Source organism: Marmota monax, unplaced genomic scaffold (genome assembly GCF_021218885.2).
Source record: "Marmota monax isolate L192 unplaced genomic scaffold, Marmota_monax_Labrador192_F-V1.1 WCK01_AAM20220418_F8-fsc00008, whole genome shotgun sequence".
NCBI lineage: Eukaryota > Metazoa > Chordata > Mammalia > Rodentia > Sciuridae > Marmota > Marmota monax.
Window position 1 is genome coordinate 22691013 of NW_026694432.1, and position 9870 is coordinate 22700882.

Below are 9870 nucleotides of genomic sequence, written 5' to 3' on the forward strand. Positions count from 1 at the left end.
CCTGAGTGTTGGAATTTTAGGCATGCACCACTGCATCTGTATCAAGTTTAGTTTTAATATTGAAAGTTGGAAACAGTCAAGCATTGAACATTCAATAACAGATTATCTTTTTTTTCTATTTTTATAGAAATTGTTTTTTAGAATTTTGATAAAGTACATATGACACACAATGTACTATTAGAACCATCCTAAAGTGTACTCTCAGGGGGCAGTCGTCTTTAGAGTATTATGCAACCATCACCATCAACTGGTCAGAACTTTCTTGTCACCCCAAAAGAAAACTTCTTGCCCCTGTGTTCCTTTCTCCCCAGCCCCTGGTGACCACCAATCTGCTTTCTGTCTCTGTGGATTTTCCTGTTCTGGATACTTCATATGAATGAAGTCATATAACACAGGTCCTTTGGTGTCTGACTTTGTTTCACTTAGAATAACTTTTTCAAGGTTCCGTCCTGTTGTAGCATGTAACAGAGCTTCGTTTCCTTTGTGGATGAATCATACTCCACTGTATGACTACACCGTATTTTATTTCACCATTCATTAACTGATGGCCCTTTGGACAGTTTTCACCTTTTGACTCTTGTGTATAGTGTTGTCATAAACATTACGTCCAAGTTTTTATTCAAACCCTTGTTTCCATCCCTTGGGATACACACCCAGGAGAGGAATGGCTTTGTCATATGGTAATTCTATGCTTCACTTCTTGAGGAACTGCCCAACAGTTTTCAAGACCTGCCTCCTACTGTCAACACATGAAGGTTCCATAGATTAACACATTATCACATGCCTGGTGTGACAGTGTGTGCCTGTTGTCCCTGCACTCAGGAGACTGAGGCAGGAGGATCCTTGAGCCCAGGGGTTAGAGACCAGCCTGAGCAACACAGCAAGATCTTGTCTCAAAGGGAAAAACATGTTGTTGCCCACTTTGGCTGTGCCAGATTGTCCCATCATGAATAAAACAAAGTCCCTGCTGCTACTAAACTTACTTAACAGAGGACTTGACTCGCATGCATGAGGCCCTCCCTGGGTTCCAACCCAGCACCACAAAAAAGAAAAAGAAACTTACATTCAACAGGAGAAGTCAGGTAGTGAACAACAACAAAAAAGAAAGATTCATCTTTAGATTTTTTTTGAACTTCTTAAAAAAATGTAAAACCCATTCTTAACATTAAAACCATACAGAAGCAGGCTGCATCGGATTCAGCCTGGCTATACTTTTCTGACTCCTAGTATAGACTCCCACTTACTAAGACTAGTCTAGCTGCTACAAAAAATCAATGCTGAGCCCCTATACTATTCCTCATAACCTGTCGCAACTAGCCCTTGCCAGCAGAAAGAGGTAGAGTTATTGTTCTATTTGGGGGACTATATTTACCCTTGGCCAACTGCACAGCAGGGGATGAGGACGGAAACCCTGGCCTGAAAAGGAAATAAGGGAAGCAGAACTTCTCTCTCAGGGTGTCCAGTTGGTTCTAGAAACTGATATTAGACAGCTAAATAGGAGAAAAGCACACAATTTTTTACATAAACATAGGCACCTCCACAATATAGATTTCTCCTACCCTTGACCCCCACCTCAAGTGAGAAGAATGTTTCTTTCCTCCTACTTCAGGGAGCCATCTTTCATACCAGAGTTTCCTCTCTGGTTTTGAGGGAAGGTCAGAGAGCCCCACCTGCACCTGATGCTTTTCAAGCGCCTTTAGCTCAAAATAAACCTTATGCAAAAGAGATATTTTGGGGCTGGCATATCCTACCACTTCCAAGGCATGGTGACCAGGAGCTCCCACCACTACCAAGTAAGACATCAAGATTCACAGGAGTGCCAGGCACAGTGGCCCACACCTGTAATCCCAGCAGCTCAGGAGGCTGAGGCAGGAGGATCATGAGTTCAAAGCCAGCCTCCGCAAAAGTGAGGCACAAAGCAACTCAGTGAGACCCTGTCTCTAAATAAAATACAAAACGGGGCTGGGGATGTGGCTCAGTGGCTGAGTGTTCCTGAGGTCAATTCCCAGTACCTCTCCCTGCAAGAAAAAGATTCACAGGAGTGACAGGAGGTATAGTGAGGATAATGGAGAACTGAGAGGATGAATGCCAGTTGTGATCTGAGACCAAGGGCAGCTATGGGGACTGCTGTTCATCCCACTAACCTCCCCCTTCAAGGAGGGACTCATGGGGCCCCTGGAGGAACTGCTCCCCAATCGTAAAGAGAAGTGGACCTGCATGGATCAAGGCCTGAATTCTGGCTGGCTCTTAGGTCTCCCTTCAACAAGAGCCGGACCAGGAGGTGTGTAGTTAGCTAAGAGCACTGCTGCGGCATCTTTGGGGTCCACGGGCACATTTGGACTGGGGCTATGCTCCTCTCAGGCAGCCCAGCCAAAGACTGAGGGGGTACTGGGCCTGGCATTCCTACCCAGCCTAGGACTCCTCACTGGGTGAGCTTCGCTGAGGGCTGCCTCCAAGTTGGTGAAACCTCCTGAGAGCTGTACCAAACCCTAAGGGTCCTGCACACTCTTCCTTCCTCCCCTCCTCTCACTGGTCACATCTGGTCTGAAGATCTTCCCTCCTGTCTCCTGTTCCCTTTCCCCTTTTTATTTCGTGGGCATGAACCTCTGTAGGTCTCCTGAATTTCTCGCTCCCTCTGGGTCACTGCTTCCCAGAGGACTCACCACCATGCAACCTGGTAACTCCACCTCTAGATATTTACCCAGGAGAAAGGAAAGTAGGAATCCACAGAAAGACTGCATGGACATAATGAGAAGCTTCATTCATAACAGCCCCAAACTGCAGACAACCCAAATGTCCAGTAACAGGTGAGTGGATAAACAAACTGGAACACAGCCATATGCGTCAGTCAGAGTCGTCCCAGAGAAACAGAACCAGCAGAATGTAGAGATAGACATAAAGAGATTTATTATAAAGCCAGGTTCAGTGGTGCACACCTGTAATCCCAGAGACTTGGGAGGCTGGGGCATGAGGATCCTAAATTGGAGGCCAGCTTCAGCAACTTAATGAGTCTCTGGGCAACTAAGACCTTGTCTCAAAATAAATAAGAAGGGTCGGTGATGTAGCTCAGTGGTAAAGTGTTACAGAGTTCAATCCCCAACACCAGAAGAAAACACGAGAAAGGAAGAGATTTATTACAAGAAAATGGCTCATGCATTTATGGAGGCAGAGAATTCCCGAGATCTGAAGACAGACCCAGGGGAGCCATGGTGTGGTTCTTGTCTAAGGACAGTAGACTCTCAGCTCAGATAGTCAGAGTTCCCCTTTCTCAGCTCTTTTATTCTATCAGGTCTTCACTGATTGAATGGGGGTGACTCTTTTCCACTGATTCTAATGTCAATGTCCTCCAAAAACACCCTCAAAGACAGAGAGAAATGTTTCACCAAATGTCTGGGAACCTCAGGGCCAGCCAAGTTGACACATATAATAACTACCTCTCTATACATTGGACCACTTGGCAGTGGAATAAATTAAATGAATGACAGATATGTGCAGATCAATGGATGGATCTTATGCATGTGCTGAGCAAAACTCAAAAGAACAAAAATACTGTATGATTTCATACATACAAAATGTCATGAAAGGTAAAAAAAAAAACATAATAAATGAAAGTATATTTGTTGTTCCTTGGGGCCACAAGTAGAAGGGAAATTGAGTGGGACATAACACAGAGGAACTTCTGGGGCAACAGGAATATCCCACATTGCATTAGGTTTGGTGGACTGGTTTGTAATCCCAGCTGCTGGGGAGACTGAGGCAAGAGGATCACAAATTGGAGGCCAGCTTGTGCAACTTAGTGAGACACTGTTTCAAAATAAAACTTTTCAAAGGACTGAAGTTATAACTCAGTGGTAGAGCACTTGCCTAGCATGTTCGAGGCCCTCGGCTCAATCCCAGTGTAGGGGGAAAAAAAATCCTTATTTTTATCAAGATAGCTTTTACCCAGGTATAGAAATTTCAAAACTCTTTGAAAGGTATGCTTGGAATGTGTGCAAGCTGTCATATGCAAACTACAGTTCAATAAACTTAATGTTAAAATATCTAATTTTAACTAAACTCAACATAAAATGTTTAAGGGCCTTTACAAATTTTCTTCAAAGAAGCTGTAGTTTGAAGTCAACATGAATATGTAGTTCCAACAACTGGCTGCCAGTTGTCCCAGAACAAACTCTCCTACACAGTGGTGTAGAGCTGGGGTGTGTCCCTCCCTTTTCTGGGATCCTATTTCCTTGCCTCTAAAGGGGGTGGGGGGGGCCAGGGATGTGGCTCAGGCAGTAGCGCACTCACCTGGCATGTGTGTGGCCCGGGTTCCATCCTCAGCACCACATGCAAACAAAGATGTTGTGTCTGCCGAAAACTAAAAAATAAACATTAAAATTCTCTCTCTCTCTCTAAAAAAAAAATTTAAAAAAATAAATTAAAAAAATAAAGGGGGGTGGGGGGCTTGAACTGGATCCGTGGCCTTTTGGACTACAGAAGGTCCCAAACAGGTATGGGAGGAAAGCCCCCCAGGGATGGCTTTATATATTTGGTTTCTGATAAGAATTTATATAAACAAGCTCTGTGGCTTAGAAAACGACTAAACAGGGTGACCTCTAAAGCCACATTCTATGACTTCTTTGGCCGTTGGCTTGGGCTTTTATTGCACAATACAAGTTGTTACATGTCAGCCTAGATAACCAGCCTGAAAGGAACAGTACCCCTTGGCAATTCAGTAATATCTTTTAGGACAAAAGTTCTTGCCCTTTTTTCCAGCCCTGCCCATTATCTAAACCCTCCCTGATCCGCTTTTTAGGAGGACCAGGGAGACATTTCAGGGCAAGTCAGAATCAAGCTCCAAAATCAGATTATCTTGCTCCACCTAGGTTCTAGCACTTTGGAGCTGGGAGCCATGGCTCTATGTTTTTTTGTTTTTGTTTTTGTTTTTTTTTTGGGGGGGGGCAGGAAAGTCCTGGGGATTGCACTCAGGGGCTCTCGACCACTGAGCCACATCCCCAGCCCTGTTTTGTGTTTTATTTAGAGACAGGGTCTCACTGAATTGCTTAGCACCTTGCCATTGCTGAGGCTGGCTTTGAACTCCCAATCCTCCTGAACTGCTGGGATTATAGGTGTGCCCACCAGCACCTGGCCTGGCTGCGTATTTTTTGCTCATGGAAGTGACCCAGAAGAGAAGGGAAATCGATGATGCAGGAGAAAGAGTAGTTTAAGGGGCACAGTGCTGGGGAAGCAGTTGGCCTTCCATGTCAGGGACAGTCCCTCTCTGCAAGAAAAGGACAGGCAGAGGACAAGGGGCTCCCGCCCTGGGGGTGCTGTTGGTGGCAGCAACAGGAGCTCCTCTGCTCCTGTTTCTATTTTCTTGATGAATTTAGCTGAGAATGAAGAGGATGCAGAGAGCGTTGGAAGTCTGAGGCTAGAAAGAAAGGAAAGAGAACCCTGGGAAACAGGACTGATTGGACTAGGGAAATGCCCCAGAACCTTACGGCTGTGCTGAGCCCTCACTTGGGACTCGTGTCCATAAATGTAAAGTGAGAGGCCAATTCCTGTGATGTGGGTTTTCTCAGGCTGGAGATAGGCAGGAAGACAGTGGTGTGACAGGAATGAGGCTTTGCTGGGGCAGGGCCACCCAGGGTCATGGGAAGTCAGGGAGTGCAGGACCTTGGCTAGGAAGCCATCATGGCCCCTGTGGTCTAAGCTGGATACCAGGGAGGTGAGCACTTGAGTTTGACTTCCCTGCTCCTGCTGTCAGGGAAGGGGGAGTCAGTGAAACTTGAATTTTTGTGTTTGTTTGTGTTTGTTTCAAACAGTCTCTGACCCCAGGCCTAGCGGCACTCATAAAAGGAGCAGATGCCTTTCAGTAAACCCAAGACAATCCTTTGTACTTGACCTGTGGTTACCCTCTGAAGTTGGATCCTAATCACGATAGGCAGTTTAGCGGTATTAAAACTAACTATATTAAAATTGGTGAGTGAGCGGAGCACAGTGGCATCAGCCTGTAATCCCAGCAACTCAGGAAGCTGAGGAAGGAGGATTGCAGGTTTGAGGCTAGCCTCAGCTACTGAGCCAGAACCTCAGCATCTTAGTGAGACTCTATCTCAAAATAAATAAAAATCAAAAGGACTGAGATGTATCTACCTCTGTGGAAGAGCATCCCTGGGTTCAATTCCAAGTACTGGGGAGGAAAATGCCAAAGTGAACTATGAACTATGGAAACCTAATTTAAAATAACTTGTTTACAAATAACACGTTCTTTGCTGATGCAAACACACCTTGAAAACACAGGAAATCTCTTATCTTTTGTTCCCTGAACCTTATATATTATCAGAAAGCTTCATAGTGTCTTGAAGACTTTTTTTCTTCTTTATAATGAAGTCATAGTTCCTACTGCAAAGTAGTGAAGATTAAATGAGACAATGCAGATAAGATAGTTAACACAGTATTTGGTATGTAGTTAGTTCTTATTCAATGTTACCTTTTATCATCATCATCATCCCCATTTCTATGTAAGTCAACTATAGAAGCATGACATGAAATGTGCCCTTTTAGTCTGCTCAAAAAATCCTCCCCTTCTTTCCTCCTGCTAATAAGCAGAACTTTGATTTTGTTGAGGGTAACGGTGGTTAGCTTCTCTTGAGAATAAACTGGGTCATGAGGCTCAGTTCTGGCCAATAAAGTATAAGCAGGAATTGTTGGTGTTCCTTACATATAAGGGGTAGATGGTGACTGAGCTACCATGTACTTTTTGCACCCTGTTCCTATTCTTTCTCTTTTCCTGGGATATAGATGTGACACCTGAAGCTCCAGTAGCTATCTGTGACAACAAGGCATTCTGAATATAAACGCCAGAACAGAGCTGATGAAGACAAAACAGAAGCTTGGATGGAGACTAGACACTTACCATATACTAGAGCTGCCATACCAGTCTTGAACTCTATTTCTGATTTCTCATTATTCAAAAAACAAACAAACAAACAAATAAATCTATCTCCTAATTTTATTTAGACCTGTTTCCTCTTCCATAAAATAAAAAGAATAACAATAATCTAGCTTATAAATTTGTTGTGAGGATTAAATGGGTTAATATATGTGACTTAAAAAAAACAAGGCCGTGCACAGTGGTGCACACCTGTAATTCCAGCAACTCAGAAGGCTGAGGCAGGAGGATCTCAAGTTTGAGGTCAGCCTCAGCAACTTAGTGAAGCCCTAAACAACTTAGGGTGAAATAAAAAATATAAAGTTCTGAGGATGTGGCTCAGTGGTAAAGTACCCCTGGGTTCAATCCCCAGTACAAAAGAAAGAAAGGAAGGAAGGAAGGAAGGAAGGAAGGAAGGAAGGAAGGAAGGAAGGAAGGAAGGAAGGGTGGGTCAGGCACAGTGGTACATGTCTATGTTCCATTGACCTGGAAGGCTGAGGCAGGAGGATCACTTGAGTTAAACCCAGCTTGGGCAGCAGAGCAAGACATTTTCCTTCTTATTTTTTGCAGTGCTGAGAATGGAAGCCAGGGCCCAATGCATACTAGACAAGCACTCTACCACTGGGCTACAATCCTTGCCTCTTAAAATAACAATAACTGAAAGCTATGAACAGGATGGCCTCCAAAGCCATAGCCTCCCACTACATCTTGGATCGCCATCCTCGCCCTTTGTGTAGAAAAATGCCTGGCATCTATGTTACCGGCTGGGTGGTTTCTCAAGTTCTTCATCAGAAGAATCGGATAAAGATCCATTCCCCATAGGACAGACTCTTCATTGGGATTTCTTGTTTGTTAGAGAAAAGAGACACAGCATTGACCTTGAACATGTCTAGATGATTCTGGATAAGGAAGGGAGCTGGTTTTTCTTGCTGTGTGAGGACTGTTGGGGTGGGCTGGAGTCTAGAGATTCTAATTGGCTTTGGGCAAGTTCAACCTGGAGAGAGAGGGGGTCCATCCGGAGGTGCACAGTCTGTATTTGCCCTGTGATAAGGATGTGTCGCTGCAGCTGCTAAGAGAACACATAGTTGGGGCATGGAAGAAAACGCAAGTCGTGCCACCAAGAAGTGAAGGGCCCTGGTAATGTGCTGTGTTGGTGGCCCTTTTCTGTCCTTTGTGTTGTTCGTTGGAGGGTCATGGCGAGGGCATTCTGGCCTCCATGGTGCACCTGGCTTCTGAGGCTCATGGGCTGTCTGAGAGTGAGAAGGGAGGGAGGGGTACCCCAAGAGGGAGGGGTACCCCTCTCTCTTAGTAGCTGGCAGCTAGTAGCTAAGGTCCTGGGGTGTATTCGCCCTTGGAAGGAGCTGTGTCCTTTAATTCTCCGTGTTAGCTAACAGGATCAAGACTATTATTATTCCAGGATTTTTTTTTTTTTTTTAAAGAGAATGAGAGAGAGAGAGAGAGAGAGCGCTGAGGATGGAATCCGGGCCACGCATGCCAGGCGAGCACGCTACCGCTTGAGCCATATCCCCAGCCCTATTCCAGGATTTTATTGCTAGAAATTGAACTCAACTGATAGTTGATACAGCCACTATGAACCCATTACGTCCCACTGTCCATTTAAGGAACACCTAAAAACTTAAATTAAGCAACAAATTTACCACTTATGGTTACTTTGAAGTAACCTCAGTTTTAGAGTTCTGTTATTTAGATAAAAGTAATAGGTGAATGATTGTCAGGGACTAGAAGGAAATTCTCCTTCAAAAAATAGCCTGACAGCCCCCTGGGAGACATCCTGCAGCTACCTATCTCCCTGGAACATCCTGCGGTTATCAGGATCATCAGACATCTTGCAGCTGGCAGTTTTACCACCCACATCCAGCAATTAGAGAGCTTCCCCATCCCCAGCATATAAATACCCCTGTGTGAACAATAAAAGTTTGCAGCTTGATCAGAACTCCTGTCTTGCTGTCATCCTTTCGTGTCTCTTGTCCTTTCATTCCTGCCCATCTAGGTTCGCTGCCCACGTTGATGTGTCCTGCCGGATGGGACAAATGATTAGCGATAATTAATAACAGCAATAAAATTGATAACCATAGTCATATTAATAATTATTGATTATTTTATAATTATATCCATGAACATTATATCATTAATATTAGTGATGATGAATTATATAATAAGCTGCAGGCTATAATTTCAAATGTATTTTAATTTATCTGTATCAATGTCATTGAAATATTCATAGAATTTAAAACTTGGGACTTAGGGGCTAAAAATTATATTTATTAAACTATTTAATGGCCAGGGAAGATATTTTTCTTTTCACCTTTTTATTTAAAAATATGGGACACTTCTAAATTTGCCATCAACCTTGGGTAGGAGCTATGCTAATCTTCTCTGTATAGTTCCAACTTTAGTGTATGTACTGCTGAAGTAAGCACGGGAAGACATTTTTTATAAACATGGTTGGGGAAAATGACAAAACTGTACATGTAGTATGATTTGAATTTTAACAATTATGTAAGTGTACAGAAATACATCAAAAACACATAATAGTAATTAGCTCTGCGAATATGATCACAGGTGATTTTCTTTTTCTTTAAATTTTTCATCGCTTCTGGGCACAGTGGCATACACCTGTAGTGCCAGAACTCAGGAGACTGAAGCAGGACTGCAAATTCGAAGCCAGCCTCAGCAACTTAGCATAGGCCCCCCTCAGCAATTTAGCAAGACCCTGTCTCAAAAAAATTTTTTAAAGTAATAATAATACAAAGGGCTGGGGATGTAGCTCTGGGGTAAAGTACCCCTGGTTTAATTCCCAGTACCAGAGAAAAAAAAATTGTTTTCAACTCCCCAAATCTTAACAACAACCATATAATACTTATAACTAGGAAAAATCTTATTTTGAGACTTAGGGCATCACTAAGTTGCTGAGGCTGGCTTTGAACTTGAGATCCTGC

General features: G+C 43.7%; 1 non-coding gene across 1 annotated transcript; it reads right to left on the bottom strand.

Moving 5' to 3' along the window:
- Positions 1-9246: 9246 nt before the first annotated feature.
- Positions 9247-9351, bottom strand: LOC124075425 (U6 spliceosomal RNA). The gene has a single exon (XR_006846042.1). It is a non-coding gene; the product is annotated as a U6 spliceosomal RNA (small nuclear RNA).
- Between the last annotated feature and the right edge of the window lie 519 nt (positions 9352-9870).